General features: G+C 51.9%; 4 pseudogenes; all 4 read right to left on the minus strand.

The window, feature by feature from the left end:
* Positions 1–2,217: 2,217 nt before the first annotated feature.
* On the minus strand, positions 2,218–3,702 carry LOC150067235 (PRAME family member 12 pseudogene; annotated as a pseudogene).
* Positions 3,703–6,371: 2,669 nt separating this feature from the next.
* On the minus strand, positions 6,372–7,856 carry LOC150067236 (PRAME family member 12 pseudogene; annotated as a pseudogene).
* A 2,669-nt stretch (positions 7,857–10,525) lies between these two features.
* LOC150067237 (PRAME family member 12 pseudogene) lies at positions 10,526–12,010 on the minus strand (annotated as a pseudogene).
* A 2,661-nt stretch (positions 12,011–14,671) lies between these two features.
* On the minus strand, positions 14,672–16,156 carry LOC150067238 (PRAME family member 12 pseudogene; annotated as a pseudogene).
* Positions 16,157–17,599: the final 1,443 nt, after the last annotated feature.

The following is a 17,599-nucleotide window of genomic DNA, read 5'->3' on the forward strand; positions in this document are numbered from 1 at the left end:
GTTAAAGAAATCCATACACGAACTAAAACAAGAGAGGCAAAGCATCAAAAATGAGCAATTGGAAGGGAGGGAGATGAAGAATAAAGTAGAAAGTATTGATAGCAGGTTAGACAATGCAGAAGAAAGAATCTCTGGTTGTTACAGAGAAAGAACAGAAAATGAGTCAAACCAAACTTACGAAGGAAGAGAAAAATGCTTTAGGAAGCCTAATTTAAAGCTAGTTGGTATTGAGGAGGGCCTGGAGAAAGAAGTCAATGGTATTAGAAATACCCTTCAGGGAATCATCTCAGAGAATTTCCCAAATGTCCAGAAGGGGAGGTCCATCCAGATACAAGAAGCTTTTAGAACCCTAAACAGACCTGGCCAGAAAAGGATATCCCACTGCCACATAATAATCCTTAAAGAATAAATAGAGAACAATGGAAGGATACTAAAAGCAGCAAGGGAGAAGAGAACAGTCACCAACAAAGGAAAACCAATCAGAAAAACCACAGATTTCTCAGCAGAGACCATGTAAGCAAGAAGAGACTGGAAATATGTATGACATAACCTAACGAGAAATAACAACCAACGAAGAATACTGTACCCAGGTAAGTTTTATCATAACTGAGGAAAAAAAAATCTTCCATTCCAAGGTTCTCATCCTCCTGAATGATAGAATTAGAGGCAGGAGCCACCTCAGTATGGTGGCAATATTAATCAATTGCTCTTTCTTTCAGGATTTTGTTGTAGTTGTTGGACCTGGGGAGGCACCAAGTATTTTTTTCTACAATTGCGAAGGAAATGTAGTCTACCTTTTGCAGGCACATTTAATCATATCACTGTGGAAAATTCTCCCCCCTTCCAAAAGATGGATTGTACAACCAGTTCCCTGGTTTCATGGGTGGGGATTTGGAAGCCACACCCAGCACACCGAGCATGGTTTCACCCTCCAGAGCAAATCCAAGTGATTCTAGGCACCTATTTCCACCACAACAATTTAAATAGTGAAAATTCTCATGTAGAATAACATGGAGATGGGAAGGGTTTAACATCCTTTCACAGACTGTGTTTGGTTATCGATGTCCAAATTACCCTATAACATTTACACTCTTCTTTCTTTCTTTCCTTCTTTCTTCCTTTCTTTCTTTCTTTCTTCTTTCTGTCTTTCTTTCCTTCTTTCTGTCTTTCTTTCCTTCTTTGACTGTTTCTTTTTTTCCTTATGGGACCTAGCTCAGAAATCTAGGCTTTGGAGCTTTCAATGAAATTTTCAGCAAAGGCTGAAAGCCTTGGCCCAGGACCTGGTATTGTTCCTGACCTCTTCAGCTCAAGGCTACCTCCAAACCCTTAAGCCACCACTTCACTTCCCATTTTCTAGGGGATCATTGGAGGTAGGAATCTCAAGATTTTATGGCCAGGGCTGAATTTGAAACTTGACACTTAGATCTCAGCCTCCTGAGGAGGTAGGATTCCAGGTGTGAGCAATCATGCTGGACTACTTTGCATTTTTCTGGAAAGCATGTTTGTGTGGTTGTGGGTGGGTGGGTGGGTGGGTGTGGGGTGTGGGTGTGGGTGTGGGGTGTGGGTGTGGGTGTGGGGTGTGCACATGTGCGTACACACGACTTATTTAGTGCAAGTGCCTGTGTTTGTGCCAGGTCCTGGAACTGAATACAGTGGGGCTTTTGTGCGCATTGTCGCCTCTGTATTCCTGGAGCCACGGCTCCATTAAGACTTTCCTAGAAGTTCACTGGAGAAGAGCATCACATTGGCATTCCCTCAAAGGCCGGGACTGAATAGTGATCATCAGATATCACAATTGCAGAGTAGCGATGACTGAACACAAGAACAACTCTCAGCAAACGTGTGCTTTATCTCCGTTTTTATTTCCGATTTATTAATTGATCTATACAGTAGAGTCAGGGACAATAGGAAGAATGGATAGAGTACAAAAGCAGAGATGGCCCCTAGCACTTGGAGACATACAATGGTGTTGGAGTCTTTTGGAGAAACCCAAGTTGGGAGTGCTGAGGGAGCGTAGCCAGGAACATGCGGGCAGCCCCAAAGTGCTCGGAAAGGTGGCCAGTTCCCTAGGTCCGGCTGAAGGGCCAAGGGCAGAAACACATGCCCTTTGTCTTGCAGTGACCCTGAAGGTTGGGATGTGTGAGGATGGGGGAAGGACCTTAAAGCTAGGCTTTCATGGGTCAGGTCCACAGGAATGCTGGGGAGGGAGGCGCCCAATTACGCAGGCAGCGCAGACAGGCCAGGAAGTCCTTCCACTGTGAGCACCCAGGAGCCACGGGGCCCCAGGCTAACCATCTGGCACTTTCGGCGACGATGACAGAAATCGGCGCAGATCTGGAAGCGCTGGCTAGGCGTCGAGGAAGCTCTCCACGCTTGCAACAGGGGGCCCAGCATGAGAAGAAATCTCTCAAGGTGGATGCTCCCCAGGACCCCGTCGTCTTGAAAGTAGAAGCTCTCCAGAGGGGGAGGATAGATCCCTTGACTGAAACGGGCCAGCCTGGCAGTGTGGCTGAGCAGGGTACACAGGCTGCCCAAGGAGATGGGGTTTCCATAGAAACTGAAGAAGCCGAGCTGGGAGCACTGTCTGAGGGCGGGCAGGATGGCAGGGAGCTGGGCGTCGGTGAGGCCACAGTCCTCCAAGGCCAGGGTCTCCAGGGTCCCGGCCGCTTGCTCCAGCAGGGCTCGCAGGGGCTCCGGACTGAAGCGGCCCAGGCACACACTCCTCAGTCGCAGGCGCTGGAGCTGCCTGGCGCAGGCGCAGCCGGACAGAAACTTCAGGTCGTCTTCCTGCAGGGGACAGGAACTCAAAGACAGCGTCTTCAGAGCTGTCAGGCTCCCCAGGATGGCCGGCAGCTTTCCGTGGAGGAAGAAGACGTCGTGCACGTGAAGCTCCCGCAGACACTGCAGCCGCCCCAGGTGTGCTGCGTACTTGCGGGAGTACAGCGCGTTGAGGGCTCTGGAAGTGTACACCTGAGCACTCATCTTGGAGAAGTGGAGCACCCGAAGGTTCTGCATCTGGCTGAGCTGACGAGCAAAGGTTTTCATGGTCTCTCGACGCCAGAAACAGTCCACCACCAGTTCTTGGATGGAGTCCAGGCGCACTGGCCGCAGAGCCTTCCGCACTCTGGAGGTGCAGCCCGACAGGATCTGCAGCTTCTCGCACCGCAGCTGGACTCGCCCTCTCCTCTTCCGGGCCCACCGCAGCACGTAGGCCTGGAAAGCCCCCTGGGGGCCATCTTGGATGGTGAGGTCCAGGACTATGGTCAAGGGCCGCTCTTCAGTCCTTCGTGCATCGCAAGTCGCCGGGGGCCGGGGGCTCAGGGGGCCTGGAGGGGAGCTTCCGGCCAGAGAGGGGCAGCCCTGGGCCCGCATCTCGGAGGACACGCTTCGCAGATCCAGAACTTGCAGTTTCCAGCGACGCGGCCGATCTTTCTGGGCGAGCAACAGATCGAGTCCATCCAGGGCAGCCTTCAAGGCTTCCAGGTCTGGTGACCGCGTCACGGCCCCCAGGAGCAGGCAGGGGAAGGGCCAGGCCTGCACCATGGCCTTCAGCACCTCTGCGTGGCCCCCGGCATAGGCCTCCCTGAAGAGCCGGGGGAACAGCAGCCATGGCACATCCTCCAGGGTGTCACAGATGGACACCGAATGGCTCCTCACTAAGGCCTGCATGGCTAGACTCTCCAGGGTGGGTGGCGTCCCCATGTTCCTCTCGCTGGACAAGACCAGGATCCGGTGTGCAGGCAGGGCTCTCTCCGGTCCAGCAGCGTCAGGCTCTGACTGTGGACTCTGGGAAACTGCTGCTCTTCTCTGTGCCCCTGGGAGTCTTATAGCCCCAACGCAGCCCTTTCCAGCACCTATCTTCCAATAAAAGAACAGCCCCCCCCCTCCCTTGGGATTTCTGAGTCACACCCAGCAACCCTACACTGGATAGGGTCCTGCACAGGGTGGATCCTAATCCCTTCAGATAGGATTATTGACATGCGAGTCACAGTGCCTGGCATCCATTTCTCACCTGTGAATGTGTAGACACAAAACGTTTCTACCCTAATATCCGGACAAGGCATATTATTGTGGCGAATTAATGCACCTACTGTTTGGCAGGTGGAACTGTAACCCCTCTATGCATTTCGTCGAAAATGAAAAATTACATTGAAATACATAGAAAAAGTTCCTCCCTTTTACTTTTAAATCCCCAATACTATTCCACAGATGGTCCATTGCCCTGACTTGGGGTCAGGTTGTACGACCCTCAGCCTGCAAAATTGTGTAGAGTCTCCAGGAACTTTTTCGGAAAATTTTTGGTTTTCCTTCTTTCTCTACTTGTCTTCCTGCATGAATTCCTTATTTCCTTCCTTCCTTCCTTCCTTCCTTCCTTCCTTCCTTCCTTCATTCCTTCCTTCCTTCCTTCCATCCTGCCTGCCTTTTCACCCCCTGCCTTCCTAACTTTAATCTCCCTACCTTCACAAGAGCTTTAATCCTGCCTTTTCGAACCTTTCCATTTTATTGGGTTCATATATTAGAACAGGAACTCGGGGCTCTGAGCGGCTTTTGGTCTAGGTTAGTGCTCTAAAACTTGTCCAAAGCAATGGCTACAGAAACCTAGAAACTCTAAGGATCTGGATTGCCTAGATAGTCCTTGCAGTGTGATCCTCCCATCTCAAAACTCTGGAGACCCTGGATTCTTGGAATCCTAGGATGTTTTCTGAGGAGCTTGTTGGCGTCTAATTTTCTCACACACCTCTCTGCTTGTTGACATCTTCCTGGGATCCATGGTTCTCATGCTCCTGAAGGACAGAATTAGAGGCAGAAGCCACCTCAGTGTGGTGGGCATATTTCTCTCTTGCTCCTCGTTTCCAATGTTGTTGTTGTTGTCATTGGGTCTGGTTAGGCACCAAGTGAGTATTTCTCTGGAATAGCAAAGGAAATATAGTCTATCTTTTGCAGGCACATTTAATCATATCACGGTGGAAAATTCTCACCGCCCCCCCAAAAGATGGATTGTACAACTAGTTCCCTGGCTTGATGGGTGGGGATTTGGAAGCCACACCCAGCACACCGAGCATGGTTTCACCCTCCAGAGCAAATCCAAGTGATTCTAGGCACCTATTTCCACCACAACAATTTAAATAGTGAAAATTCTCATGTAGAATAACATGGAGATGGGAAGGGTTTAACATCCTTTCACAGACTGTGTTTGGTTATCGATGTCCAAATTACCCTATAACATTTCCACTGTTCTTTCTTTCTTTCTTTCTTTCTTTCTTTCTTTCTTTCTTCCTTTCTTCCTTTCTTTCTTTCCTTCTTTCTTTCTTTCTTTCTTTCTATCTTTCTTTCTGTCTTTCTTTCCTTCTTTGACTGTTTCTTTTTTTTCCTTATGGGACCTAGCTCAGAAATCTAGGCTTTGGAGCTTTCAATGAAAATTTCAGCAAAGGCTGAAAGCCTTGGCCCAGGACCTGGTATTGTTCCTGACCTCTTCAGCTCAAGGCTACCTCCAAACCCTTAAGCCACCACTTCACTTCCCATTTTCTAGGGGATCATTGGAGGTAGGAATCTCAAGATTTTATGGCCAGGGCTGAATTTGAAACTTGACACTTAGATCTCAGCCTCCTGAGGAGGTAGGATTCCAGGTGTGAGCAATCATGCTGGACTACTTTGCATTTTTCTGGAAAGCATGTTTGTGTGGTTGTGGGTGGGTGGGTGGGTGGGTGTGGGGTGTGGGTGTGGGTGTGGGGTGTGCACATGTGCGTACACACGACTTATTTAGTGCAAGTGCCTGTGTTTGTGCCAGGTCCTGGAACTGAATACAGTGGGGCTTTTGTGCGCATTGTCGCCTCTGTATTCCTGGAGCCACGGCTCCATTAAGACTTTCCTAGAAGTTCACTGGAGAAGAGCATCACATTGGCATTCCCTCAAAGGCCGGGACTGAATAGTGATCATCAGATATCACAATTGCAGAGTAGCGATGACTGAACACAAGAACAACTCTCAGCAAACGTGTGCTTTATCTCCGTTTTTATTTCCGATTTATTAATTGATCTATACAGTAGAGTCAGGGACAATAGGAAGAATGGATAGAGTACAAAAGCAGAGATGGCCCCTAGCACTTGGAGACATACAATGGTGTTGGAGTCTTTTGGAGAAACCCAAGTTGGGAGTGCTGAGGGAGCGTAGCCAGGAACATGCGGGCAGCCCCAAAGTGCTCGGAAAGGTGGCCAGTTCCCTAGGTCCGGCTGAAGGGCCAAGGGCAGAAACACATGCCCTTTGTCTTGCAGTGACCCTGAAGGTTGGGATGTGTGAGGATGGGGGAAGGACCTTAAAGCTAGGCTTTCATGGGTCAGGTCCACAGGAATGCTGGGGAGGGAGGCGCCCAATTACGCAGGCAGCGCAGACAGGCCAGGAAGTCCTTCCACTGTGAGCACCCAGGAGCCACGGGGCCCCAGGCTAACCATCTGGCACTTTCGGCGACGATGACAGAAATCGGCGCAGATCTGGAAGCGCTGGCTAGGCGTCGAGGAAGCTCTCCACGCTTGCAACAGGGGGCCCAGCATGAGAAGAAATCTCTCAAGGTGGATGCTCCCCAGGACCCCGTCGTCTTGAAAGTAGAAGCTCTCCAGAGGGGGAGGATAGATCCCTTGACTGAAACGGGCCAGCCTGGCAGTGTGGCTGAGCAGGGTACACAGGCTGCCCAAGGAGATGGGGTTTCCATAGAAACTGAAGAAGCCGAGCTGGGAGCACTGTCTGAGGGCGGGCAGGATGGCAGGGAGCTGGGCGTCGGTGAGGCCACAGTCCTCCAAGGCCAGGGTCTCCAGGGTCCCGGCCGCTTGCTCCAGCAGGGCTCGCAGGGGCTCCGGACTGAAGCGGCCCAGGCACACACTCCTCAGTCGCAGGCGCTGGAGCTGCCTGGCGCAGGCGCAGCCGGACAGAAACTTCAGGTCGTCTTCCTGCAGGGGACAGGAACTCAAAGACAGCGTCTTCAGAGCTGTCAGGCTCCCCAGGATGGCCGGCAGCTTTCCGTGGAGGAAGAAGACGTCGTGCACGTGAAGCTCCCGCAGACACTGCAGCCGCCCCAGGTGTGCTGCGTACTTGCGGGAGTACAGCGCGTTGAGGGCTCTGGAAGTGTACACCTGAGCACTCATCTTGGAGAAGTGGAGCACCCGAAGGTTCTGCATCTGGCTGAGCTGACGAGCAAAGGTTTTCATGGTCTCTCGACGCCAGAAACAGTCCACCACCAGTTCTTGGATGGAGTCCAGGCGCACTGGCCGCAGAGCCTTCCGCACTCTGGAGGTGCAGCCCGACAGGATCTGCAGCTTCTCGCACCGCAGCTGGACTCGCCCTCTCCTCTTCCGGGCCCACCGCAGCACGTAGGCCTGGAAAGCCCCCTGGGGGCCATCTTGGATGGTGAGGTCCAGGACTATGGTCAAGGGCCGCTCTTCAGTCCTTCGTGCATCGCAAGTCGCCGGGGGCCGGGGGCTCAGGGGGCCTGGAGGGGAGCTTCCGGCCAGAGAGGGGCAGCCCTGGGCCCGCATCTCGGAGGACACGCTTCGCAGATCCAGAACTTGCAGTTTCCAGCGACGCGGCCGATCTTTCTGGGCGAGCAACAGATCGAGTCCATCCAGGGCAGCCTTCAAGGCTTCCAGGTCTGGTGACCGCGTCACGGCCCCCAGGAGCAGGCAGGGGAAGGGCCAGGCCTGCACCATGGCCTTCAGCACCTCTGCGTGGCCCCCGGCATAGGCCTCCCTGAAGAGCCGGGGGAACAGCAGCCATGGCACATCCTCCAGGGTGTCACAGATGGACACCGAATGGCTCCTCACTAAGGCCTGCATGGCTAGACTCTCCAGGGTGGGTGGCGTCCCCATGTTCCTCTCGCTGGACAAGACCAGGATCCGGTGTGCAGGCAGGGCTCTCTCCGGTCCAGCAGCGTCAGGCTCTGACTGTGGACTCTGGGAAACTGCTGCTCTTCTCTGTGCCCCTGGGAGTCTTATAGCCCCAACGCAGCCCTTTCCAGCACCTATCTTCCAATAAAAGAACAGCCCCCCCCCTCCCTTGGGATTTCTGAGTCACACCCAGCAACCCTACACTGGATAGGGTCCTGCACAGGGTGGATCCTAATCCCTTCAGATAGGATTATTGACATGCGAGTCACAGTGCCTGGCATCCATTTCTCACCTGTGAATGTGTAGACACAAAACGTTTCTACCCTAATATCCGGACAAGGCATATTATTGTGGCGAATTAATGCACCTACTGTTTGGCAGGTGGAACTGTAACCCCTCTATGCATTTCGTCGAAAATGAAAAATTACATTGAAATACATAGAAAAAGTTCCTCCCTTTTACTTTTAAATCCCCAATACTATTCCACAGATGGTCCATTGCCCTGACTTGGGGTCAGGTTGTACGACCCTCAGCCTGCAAAATTGTGTAGAGTCTCCAGGAACTTTTTCGGAAAATTTTTGGTTTTCCTTCTTTCTCTACTTGTCTTCCTGCATGAATTCCTTATTTCCTTCCTTCCTTCCTTCCTTCCTTCCTTCCTTCCTTCCTTCATTCCTTCCTTCCTTCCTTCCATCCTGCCTGCCTTTTCACCCCCTGCCTTCCTAACTTTAATCTCCCTACCTTCACAAGAGCTTTAATCCTGCCTTTTCGAACCTTTCCATTTTATTGGGTTCATATATTAGAACAGGAACTCGGGGCTCTGAGCGGCTTTTGGTCTAGGTTAGTGCTCTAAAACTTGTCCAAAGCAATGGCTACAGAAACCTAGAAACTCTAAGGATCTGGATTGCCTAGATAGTCCTTGCAGTGTGATCCTCCCATCTCAAAACTCTGGAGACCCTGGATTCTTGGAATCCTAGGATGTTTTCTGAGGAGCTTGTTGGCGTCTAATTTTCTCACACACCTCTCTGCTTGTTGACATCTTCCTGGGATCCATGGTTCTCATGCTCCTGAAGGACAGAATTAGAGGCAGAAGCCACCTCAGTGTGGTGGGCATATTTCTCTCTTGCTCCTCGTTTCCAATGTTGTTGTTGTTGTCATTGGGTCTGGTTAGGCACCAAGTGAGTATTTCTCTGGAATAGCAAAGGAAATATAGTCTATCTTTTGCAGGCACATTTAATCATATCACGGTGGAAAATTCTCACCGCCCCCCCAAAAGATGGATTGTACAACTAGTTCCCTGGCTTGATGGGTGGGGATTTGGAAGCCACACCCAGCACACCGAGCATGGTTTCACCCTCCAGAGCAAATCCAAGTGATTCTAGGCACCTATTTCCACCACAACAATTTAAATAGTGAAAATTCTCATGTAGAATAACATGGAGATGGGAAGGGTTTAACATCCTTTCACAGACTGTGTTTGGTTATCGATGTCCAAATTACCCTATAACATTTCCACTGTTCTTTCTTTCTTTCTTTCTTTCTTTCTTTCTTTCTTTCTTCCTTTCTTCCTTTCTTTCTTTCCTTCTTTCTTTCTTTCTTTCTTTCTATCTTTCTTTCTGTCTTTCTTTCCTTCTTTGACTGTTTCTTTTTTTTCCTTATGGGACCTAGCTCAGAAATCTAGGCTTTGGAGCTTTCAATGAAAATTTCAGCAAAGGCTGAAAGCCTTGGCCCAGGACCTGGTATTGTTCCTGACCTCTTCAGCTCAAGGCTACCTCCAAACCCTTAAGCCACCACTTCACTTCCCATTTTCTAGGGGATCATTGGAGGTAGGAATCTCAAGATTTTATGGCCAGGGCTGAATTTGAAACTTGACACTTAGATCTCAGCCTCCTGAGGAGGTAGGATTCCAGGTGTGAGCAATCATGCTGGACTACTTTGCATTTTTCTGGAAAGCATGTTTGTGTGGTTGTGGGTGGGTGGGTGGGTGGGTGTGGGGTGTGGGTGTGGGTGTGGGGTGTGCACATGTGCGTACACACGACTTATTTAGTGCAAGTGCCTGTGTTTGTGCCAGGTCCTGGAACTGAATACAGTGGGGCTTTTGTGCGCATTGTCGCCTCTGTATTCCTGGAGCCACGGCTCCATTAAGACTTTCCTAGAAGTTCACTGGAGAAGAGCATCACATTGGCATTCCCTCAAAGGCCGGGACTGAATAGTGATCATCAGATATCACAATTGCAGAGTAGCGATGACTGAACACAAGAACAACTCTCAGCAAACGTGTGCTTTATCTCCGTTTTTATTTCCGATTTATTAATTGATCTATACAGTAGAGTCAGGGACAATAGGAAGAATGGATAGAGTACAAAAGCAGAGATGGCCCCTAGCACTTGGAGACATACAATGGTGTTGGAGTCTTTTGGAGAAACCCAAGTTGGGAGTGCTGAGGGAGCGTAGCCAGGAACATGCGGGCAGCCCCAAAGTGCTCGGAAAGGTGGCCAGTTCCCTAGGTCCGGCTGAAGGGCCAAGGGCAGAAACACATGCCCTTTGTCTTGCAGTGACCCTGAAGGTTGGGATGTGTGAGGATGGGGGAAGGACCTTAAAGCTAGGCTTTCATGGGTCAGGTCCACAGGAATGCTGGGGAGGGAGGCGCCCAATTACGCAGGCAGCGCAGACAGGCCAGGAAGTCCTTCCACTGTGAGCACCCAGGAGCCACGGGGCCCCAGGCTAACCATCTGGCACTTTCGGCGACGATGACAGAAATCGGCGCAGATCTGGAAGCGCTGGCTAGGCGTCGAGGAAGCTCTCCACGCTTGCAACAGGGGGCCCAGCATGAGAAGAAATCTCTCAAGGTGGATGCTCCCCAGGACCCCGTCGTCTTGAAAGTAGAAGCTCTCCAGAGGGGGAGGATAGATCCCTTGACTGAAACGGGCCAGCCTGGCAGTGTGGCTGAGCAGGGTACACAGGCTGCCCAAGGAGATGGGGTTTCCATAGAAACTGAAGAAGCCGAGCTGGGAGCACTGTCTGAGGGCGGGCAGGATGGCAGGGAGCTGGGCGTCGGTGAGGCCACAGTCCTCCAAGGCCAGGGTCTCCAGGGTCCCGGCCGCTTGCTCCAGCAGGGCTCGCAGGGGCTCCGGACTGAAGCGGCCCAGGCACACACTCCTCAGTCGCAGGCGCTGGAGCTGCCTGGCGCAGGCGCAGCCGGACAGAAACTTCAGGTCGTCTTCCTGCAGGGGACAGGAACTCAAAGACAGCGTCTTCAGAGCTGTCAGGCTCCCCAGGATGGCCGGCAGCTTTCCGTGGAGGAAGAAGACGTCGTGCACGTGAAGCTCCCGCAGACACTGCAGCCGCCCCAGGTGTGCTGCGTACTTGCGGGAGTACAGCGCGTTGAGGGCTCTGGAAGTGTACACCTGAGCACTCATCTTGGAGAAGTGGAGCACCCGAAGGTTCTGCATCTGGCTGAGCTGACGAGCAAAGGTTTTCATGGTCTCTCGACGCCAGAAACAGTCCACCACCAGTTCTTGGATGGAGTCCAGGCGCACTGGCCGCAGAGCCTTCCGCACTCTGGAGGTGCAGCCCGACAGGATCTGCAGCTTCTCGCACCGCAGCTGGACTCGCCCTCTCCTCTTCCGGGCCCACCGCAGCACGTAGGCCTGGAAAGCCCCCTGGGGGCCATCTTGGATGGTGAGGTCCAGGACTATGGTCAAGGGCCGCTCTTCAGTCCTTCGTGCATCGCAAGTCGCCGGGGGCCGGGGGCTCAGGGGGCCTGGAGGGGAGCTTCCGGCCAGAGAGGGGCAGCCCTGGGCCCGCATCTCGGAGGACACGCTTCGCAGATCCAGAACTTGCAGTTTCCAGCGACGCGGCCGATCTTTCTGGGCGAGCAACAGATCGAGTCCATCCAGGGCAGCCTTCAAGGCTTCCAGGTCTGGTGACCGCGTCACGGCCCCCAGGAGCAGGCAGGGGAAGGGCCAGGCCTGCACCATGGCCTTCAGCACCTCTGCGTGGCCCCCGGCATAGGCCTCCCTGAAGAGCCGGGGGAACAGCAGCCATGGCACATCCTCCAGGGTGTCACAGATGGACACCGAATGGCTCCTCACTAAGGCCTGCATGGCTAGACTCTCCAGGGTGGGTGGCGTCCCCATGTTCCTCTCGCTGGACAAGACCAGGATCCGGTGTGCAGGCAGGGCTCTCTCCGGTCCAGCAGCGTCAGGCTCTGACTGTGGACTCTGGGAAACTGCTGCTCTTCTCTGTGCCCCTGGGAGTCTTATAGCCCCAACGCAGCCCTTTCCAGCACCTATCTTCCAATAAAAGAACAGCCCCCCCCCCTCCCTTGGGATTTCTGAGTCACACCCAGCAACCCTACACTGGATAGGGTCCTGCACAGGGTGGATCCTAATCCCTTCAGATAGGATTATTGACATGCGAGTCACAGTGCCTGGCATCCATTTCTCACCTGTGAATGTGTAGACACAAAACGTTTCTACCCTAATATCCGGACAAGGCATATTATTGTGGCGAATTAATGCACCTACTGTTTGGCAGGTGGAACTGTAACCCCTCTATGCATTTCGTCGAAAATGAAAAATTACATTGAAATACATAGAAAAAGTTCCTCCCTTTTACTTTTAAATCCCCAATACTATTCCACAGATGGTCCATTGCCCTGACTTGGGGTCAGGTTGTACGACCCTCAGCCTGCAAAATTGTGTAGAGTCTCCAGGAACTTTTTCGGAAAATTTTTGGTTTTCCTTCTTTCTCTACTTGTCTTCCTGCATGAATTCCTTATTTCCTTCCTTCCTTCCTTCCTTCCTTCCTTCCTTCCTTCCTTCCTTCATTCCTTCCTTCCTTCCTTCCATCCTGCCTGCCTTTTCACCCCCTGCCTTCCTAACTTTAATCTCCCTACCTTCACAAGAGCTTTAATCCTGCCTTTTCGAACCTTTCCATTTTATTGGGTTCATATATTAGAACAGGAACTCGGGGCTCTGAGCGGCTTTTGGTCTAGGTTAGTGCTCTAAAACTTGTCCAAAGCAATGGCTACAGAAACCTAGAAACTCTAAGGATCTGGATTGCCTAGATAGTCCTTGCAGTGTGATCCTCCCATCTCAAAACTCTGGAGACCCTGGATTCTTGGAATCCTAGGATGTTTTCTGAGGAGCTTGTTGGCGTCTAATTTTCTCACACACCTCTCTGCTTGTTGACATCTTCCTGGGATCCATGGTTCTCATGCTCCTGAAGGACAGAATTAGAGGCAGAAGCCACCTCAGTGTGGTGGGCATATTTCTCTCTTGCTCCTCGTTTCCAATGTTGTTGTTGTTGTCATTGGGTCTGGTTAGGCACCAAGTGAGTATTTCTCTGGAATAGCAAAGGAAATATAGTCTATCTTTTGCAGGCACATTTAATCATATCACGGTGGAAAATTCTCACCGCCCCCCCAAAAGATGGATTGTACAACTAGTTCCCTGGCTTGATGGGTGGGGATTTGGAAGCCACACCCAGCACACCGAGCATGGTTTCACCCTCCAGAGCAAATCCAAGTGATTCTAGGCACCTATTTCCACCACAACAATTTAAATAGTGAAAATTCTCATGTAGAATAACATGGAGATGGGAAGGGTTTAACATCCTTTCACAGACTGTGTTTGGTTATCGATGTCCAAATTACCCTATAACATTTCCACTGTTCTTTCTTTCTTTCTTTCTTTCTTTCTTTCTTTCTTTCTTCCTTTCTTCCTTTCTTTCTTTCCTTCTTTCTTTCTTTCTTTCTTTCTATCTTTCTTTCTGTCTTTCTTTCCTTCTTTGACTGTTTCTTTTTTTTCCTTATGGGACCTAGCTCAGAAATCTAGGCTTTGGAGCTTTCAATGAAAATTTCAGCAAAGGCTGAAAGCCTTGGCCCAGGACCTGGTATTGTTCCTGACCTCTTCAGCTCAAGGCTACCTCCAAACCCTTAAGCCACCACTTCACTTCCCATTTTCTAGGGGATCATTGGAGGTAGGAATCTCAAGATTTTATGGCCAGGGCTGAATTTGAAACTTGACACTTAGATCTCAGCCTCCTGAGGAGGTAGGATTCCAGGTGTGAGCAATCATGCTGGACTACTTTGCATTTTTCTGGAAAGCATGTTTGTGTGGTTGTGGGTGGGTGGGTGGGTGGGTGTGGGTGTGGGGTGTGCACATGTGCGTACACACGACTTATTTAGTGCAAGTGCCTGTGTTTGTGCCAGGTCCTGGAACTGAATACAGTGGGGCTTTTGTGCGCATTGTCGCCTCTGTATTCCTGGAGCCACGGCTCCATTAAGACTTTCCTAGAAGTTCACTGGAGAAGAGCATCACATTGGCATTCCCTCAAAGGCCGGGACTGAATAGTGATCATCAGATATCACAATTGCAGAGTAGCGATGACTGAACACAAGAACAACTCTCAGCAAACGTGTGCTTTATCTCCGTTTTTATTTCCGATTTATTAATTGATCTATACAGTAGAGTCAGGGACAATAGGAAGAATGGATAGAGTACAAAAGCAGAGATGGCCCCTAGCACTTGGAGACATACAATGGTGTTGGAGTCTTTTGGAGAAACCCAAGTTGGGAGTGCTGAGGGAGCGTAGCCAGGAACATGCGGGCAGCCCCAAAGTGCTCGGAAAGGTGGCCAGTTCCCTAGGTCCGGCTGAAGGGCCAAGGGCAGAAACACATGCCCTTTGTCTTGCAGTGACCCTGAAGGTTGGGATGTGTGAGGATGGGGGAAGGACCTTAAAGCTAGGCTTTCATGGGTCAGGTCCACAGGAATGCTGGGGAGGGAGGCGCCCAATTACGCAGGCAGCGCAGACAGGCCAGGAAGTCCTTCCACTGTGAGCACCCAGGAGCCACGGGGCCCCAGGCTAACCATCTGGCACTTTCGGCGACGATGACAGAAATCGGCGCAGATCTGGAAGCGCTGGCTAGGCGTCGAGGAAGCTCTCCACGCTTGCAACAGGGGGCCCAGCATGAGAAGAAATCTCTCAAGGTGGATGCTCCCCAGGACCCCGTCGTCTTGAAAGTAGAAGCTCTCCAGAGGGGGAGGATAGATCCCTTGACTGAAACGGGCCAGCCTGGCAGTGTGGCTGAGCAGGGTACACAGGCTGCCCAAGGAGATGGGGTTTCCATAGAAACTGAAGAAGCCGAGCTGGGAGCACTGTCTGAGGGCGGGCAGGATGGCAGGGAGCTGGGCGTCGGTGAGGCCACAGTCCTCCAAGGCCAGGGTCTCCAGGGTCCCGGCCGCTTGCTCCAGCAGGGCTCGCAGGGGCTCCGGACTGAAGCGGCCCAGGCACACACTCCTCAGTCGCAGGCGCTGGAGCTGCCTGGCGCAGGCGCAGCCGGACAGAAACTTCAGGTCGTCTTCCTGCAGGGGACAGGAACTCAAAGACAGCGTCTTCAGAGCTGTCAGGCTCCCCAGGATGGCCGGCAGCTTTCCGTGGAGGAAGAAGACGTCGTGCACGTGAAGCTCCCGCAGACACTGCAGCCGCCCCAGGTGTGCTGCGTACTTGCGGGAGTACAGCGCGTTGAGGGCTCTGGAAGTGTACACCTGAGCACTCATCTTGGAGAAGTGGAGCACCCGAAGGTTCTGCATCTGGCTGAGCTGACGAGCAAAGGTTTTCATGGTCTCTCGACGCCAGAAACAGTCCACCACCAGTTCTTGGATGGAGTCCAGGCGCACTGGCCGCAGAGCCTTCCGCACTCTGGAGGTGCAGCCCGACAGGATCTGCAGCTTCTCGCACCGCAGCTGGACTCGCCCTCTCCTCTTCCGGGCCCACCGCAGCACGTAGGCCTGGAAAGCCCCCTGGGGGCCATCTTGGATGGTGAGGTCCAGGACTATGGTCAAGGGCCGCTCTTCAGTCCTTCGTGCATCGCAAGTCGCCGGGGGCCGGGGGCTCAGGGGGCCTGGAGGGGAGCTTCCGGCCAGAGAGGGGCAGCCCTGGGCCCGCATCTCGGAGGACACGCTTCGCAGATCCAGAACTTGCAGTTTCCAGCGACGCGGCCGATCTTTCTGGGCGAGCAACAGATCGAGTCCATCCAGGGCAGCCTTCAAGGCTTCCAGGTCTGGTGACCGCGTCACGGCCCCCAGGAGCAGGCAGGGGAAGGGCCAGGCCTGCACCATGGCCTTCAGCACCTCTGCGTGGCCCCCGGCATAGGCCTCCCTGAAGAGCCGGGGGAACAGCAGCCATGGCACATCCTCCAGGGTGTCACAGATGGACACCGAATGGCTCCTCACTAAGGCCTGCATGGCTAGACTCTCCAGGGTGGGTGGCGTCCCCATGTTCCTCTCGCTGGACAAGACCAGGATCCGGTGTGCAGGCAGGGCTCTCTCCGGTCCAGCAGCGTCAGGCTCTGACTGTGGACTCTGGGAAACTGCTGCTCTTCTCTGTGCCCCTGGGAGTCTTATAGCCCCAACGCAGCCCTTTCCAGCACCTATCTTCCAATAAAAGAACAGCCCCCCCCCTCCCTTGGGATTTCTGAGTCACACCCAGCAACCCTACACTGGATAGGGTCCTGCACAGGGTGGATCCTAATCCCTTCAGATAGGATTATTGACATGCGAGTCACAGTGCCTGGCATCCATTTCTCACCTGTGAATGTGTAGACACAAAACGTTTCTACCCTAATATCCGGACAAGGCATATTATTGTGGCGAATTAATGCACCTACTGTTTGGCAGGTGGAACTGTAACCCCTCTATGCATTTCGTCGAAAATGAAAAATTACATTGAAATACATAGAAAAAGTTCCTCCCTTTTACTTTTAAATCCCCAATACTATTCCACAGATGGTCCATTGCCCTGACTTGGGGTCAGGTTGTACGACCCTCAGCCTGCAAAATTGTGTAGAGTCTCCAGGAACTTTTTCGGAAAATTTTTGGTTTTCCTTCTTTCTCTACTTGTCTTCCTGCATGAATTCCTTATTTCCTTCCTTCCTTCCTTCCTTCCTTCCTTCCTTCCTTCCTTCATTCCTTCCTTCCTTCCTTCCATCCTGCCTGCCTTTTCACCCCCTGCCTTCCTAACTTTAATCTCCCTACCTTCACAAGAGCTTTAATCCTGCCTTTTCGAACCTTTCCATTTTATTGGGTTCATATATTAGAACAGGAACTCGGGGCTCTGAGCGGCTTTTGGTCTAGGTTAGTGCTCTAAAACTTGTCCAAAGCAATGGCTACAGAAACCTAGAAACTCTAAGGATCTGGATTGCCTAGATAGTCCTTGCAGTGTGATCCTCCCATCTCAAAACTCTGGAGACCCTGGATTCTTGGAATCCTAGGATGTTTTCTGAGGAGCTTGTTGGCGTCTAATTTTCTCACACACCTCTCTGCTTGTTGACATCTTCCTGGGATCCATGGTTCTCATGCTCCTGAAGGACAGAATTAGAGGCAGAAGCCACCTCAGTGTGGTGGGCATATTTCTCTCTTGCTCCTCGTTTCCAATGTTGTTGTTGTTGTCATTGGGTCTGGTTAGGCACCAAGTGAGTATTTCTCTGGAATAGCAAAGGAAATATAGTCTATCTTTTGCAGGCACATTTAATCATATCACGGTGGAAAATTCTCACCGCCCCCCCAAAAGATGGATTGTACAACTAGTTCCCTGGCTTGATGGGTGGGGATTTGGAAGCCACACCCAGCACACCGAGCATGGTTTCACCCTCCAGAGCAAATCCAAGTGATTCTAGGCACCTATTTCCACCACAACAATTTAAATAGTGAAAATTCTCATGT

This window comes from Megascapheus bottae, chromosome 2 (assembly GCF_031878675.1).
Source record: "Megascapheus bottae isolate mThoBot1 chromosome 2, mThoBot2.hap1, whole genome shotgun sequence".
NCBI classification, from domain to species: Eukaryota; Metazoa; Chordata; class Mammalia; order Rodentia; family Geomyidae; genus Megascapheus; species Megascapheus bottae.